The sequence below is a fragment of the Apium graveolens genome, chromosome 8 (genome assembly GCF_009905375.1).
Source record: "Apium graveolens cultivar Ventura chromosome 8, ASM990537v1, whole genome shotgun sequence".
NCBI classification, from domain to species: Eukaryota; Viridiplantae; Streptophyta; class Magnoliopsida; order Apiales; family Apiaceae; genus Apium; species Apium graveolens.
Window position 1 is genome coordinate 67,338,396 of NC_133654.1, and position 2,648 is coordinate 67,341,043.

General features: G+C 44.4%; 1 non-coding gene across 1 annotated transcript; it reads right to left on the reverse strand.

Moving 5' to 3' along the window:
- Positions 1–276: 276 nt before the first annotated feature.
- Positions 277–383, reverse strand: LOC141681504 (small nucleolar RNA R71). The gene has a single exon (XR_012558934.1). It is a non-coding gene; the product is annotated as a small nucleolar RNA R71 (small nucleolar RNA).
- Positions 384–2,648: the final 2,265 nt, after the last annotated feature.

Here is a 2,648-nt window from a genome sequence, read left to right on the forward strand (position 1 = left end):
AAGCCGGGCACTATTCAGATGGTGCAGAATTCTGTTTCTTTTGGAGGAGCGGCAACTGAAGACCCCAACATGCACATAAGAAATTTTGTCGAGATCTGTAGCACTTTTAAGTATAATGGCGTGACTGATGAGGCTATCAAGTTGAGGCTTTTCCCATTCTCACTGAGGGATAAGGCTAAAGACTGGTTACATTCTGAACCAGCTGGGTCCATCACTACGTGGCAAGATCTTGCACAAAAGTTTCTGGTGAAGTTTTATCCAATGGCAAAGACTGCTGCTATGAGGAGTGCTCTTACTCAGTTTGCGCAGCAACCTACAGAATCTATGTGCGAGGCTTGGGAACGCTACAAGGAAATGTTGAGAAAATGTCCACATCATGGAATGCCGGATTGGATGGTAATCACTGGTTTTTATAATGGTTTGGGGGCCCAATCTCGGCCCATGCTCGATGCAGCAGCTGGAGGAGCCTTATGGGCTAAAAGCTATACTGAGGCGTATAATCTTATAGAGACAATGGCTGCAAATGAGCATCAAAACCCAACTCAGAGGATGACGTCAGGCAAGGTCGCAGGTATTCTGGAAGTTGATGCAGCCACCGCTATTGCAGCCCAGCTCCAAGCGCTATCAATGAAGGTTGATTCTCTGGCTACGTATGGAGTTAATCAAATAGCTATGGTTTGTGAGCTTTGTGCAGGTTCTCATGCTACGGATCAGTGTTCTCTTGTCAACGATTCTGTTCAGTATGTGAATAATTATCAGCGACAACAGCAGCCTGTGCCAGCGACCTATCATCCTAATAACAGAAATCATCCAAATTTCAGCTGGGGGAATAATCAGAATGCTATTCAGCCACCATATCAGCAAGGGGTGAGTAAACAGTTTAACCCACCTGGATTCCAGCAACCACAGCAGTATGTTACAAGGCATTCATATCCTCAACAGGGAAGTGCAGCTGCACCTACTAGTGCTGATTTTGAGGAACTTAAGCTGTTGTGCAAGAGTCAGGCGGTTTCTATCAAGACCTTGGAAAATCAAATCGGTCAATTAGCCAATGCAGTGCTCAATCGTCAACCTGGCACTCTTCCCAGTGACACGGAAGTACCAGGAAGGAAGAAAGCTAAAGAGCAAGTTAAGGCTATTACCTTAAGGTCTGGAAAAGTAGCTGAGGATGAAAAGGCAAAAGAAGTAGAAGCTGAAGTTAGAGATGAAGAATCTAAGAAAAAGGAGAAAGCGGCGGAACCAAGGAAGACTACTGTTGAACACACTCTGCCTGAGGCTAATACAGGGGAGAAACAGCTCTATCCTCCACCACCTTTTCCTAAGAGATTGCAGCAACAAAAGCTGGATAGACAGTTCGGGAAGTTTCTGGAGGTGTTCAAGAAACTTCATATCAATATACCTTTCGCTGAGGCTCTGGAACAAATGCCTAGTTATGCGAAGTTTATGAAGACTATTCTTTCAAGGAAGGTGAAACTGGATGACCTTGAAACCGTTGCTCTCACGGAAGAATGCAGCGCGGTTCTGCAACAAAAGTTACCACCAAAACTGAAAGATCCAGGAAGCTTCACCATTCCTTGCACCATTGGCAATCTAAATTTTGACAAGTGCCTTTGTGATTTGGGAGCAAGCATTAATCTGATGCCCTTGTCGATCTTTAAAAAGCTGGATCTGCCTAATCCAAAACCCACATACATGTCGCTACAATTGGCGGACCGTTCCATTACTTACCCAAGGGGCATAGTTGAGGATGTGCTCGTCAAGGTGGATAAGCTCTTCTTTCCAGCAGATTTTGTTATTCTGGATTTTGAGGAAGATAAGAAGATTCCCATAATCTTGGGGAGGCCTTTCTTGGCTACTGGCCGTACCTTGATAGATGTGCAAAAAGGGGAACTTACTATGCGGGTCCAAGATCAGGATGTGACCTTCAACGTATTCAAGGCAATGAAATTCCCTACAGAAGATGAGGAGTGCTTAAAAGTGGATGTGATTGATTCCGCGGTTACTTTGGAACTCGAGCACATGCTAATGTCTGATGCATTGGAAAAGGCCTTAGTGGGGGAATTTGACAGTGATGATGAAGATAGCAACGAGCAATTACAATATCTGAACGCTTCTCCCTGGAAGCGAAAGCTGGACATACCATTTGAATCTCTTGGTACTTCTGACCTTAAGAATGCTGAAGGGAAGCTCAAACCATCAATAGAGGAAGCACCTACCTTGGAGCTCAAACCACTACCTGAACACTTGAGGTATGCTTTTTTAGGTGATTCATCTACGTTACCTGTTATTATTTCAGCTGACCTTTCAGGTAGTGAGGAAGACAAGCTCTTAAGGATTTTGAGAGAATTCAAATCGGCTATAGGATGGACCATAGCAGACATCAAGGGGATAAGTCCTTCATATTGTATGCATAAAATTCTGCTAGAGGAAGGTAGTAAGCCAACTGTGGAACAGCAACGAAGACTGAATCCCATCATGAAGGAGGTGGTGAAGAAAGAAATTCTGAAATGGCTAGATGCAGGCATCATTTATCCTATTTCTGACAGCTCGTGGGTGAGCCCCGTACAATGTGTACCTAAGAAAGGAGGTATCACTGTGGTCGCAAATGAAAAGAATGAGCTCATCCCTACTCGAACAGTTACAGGATG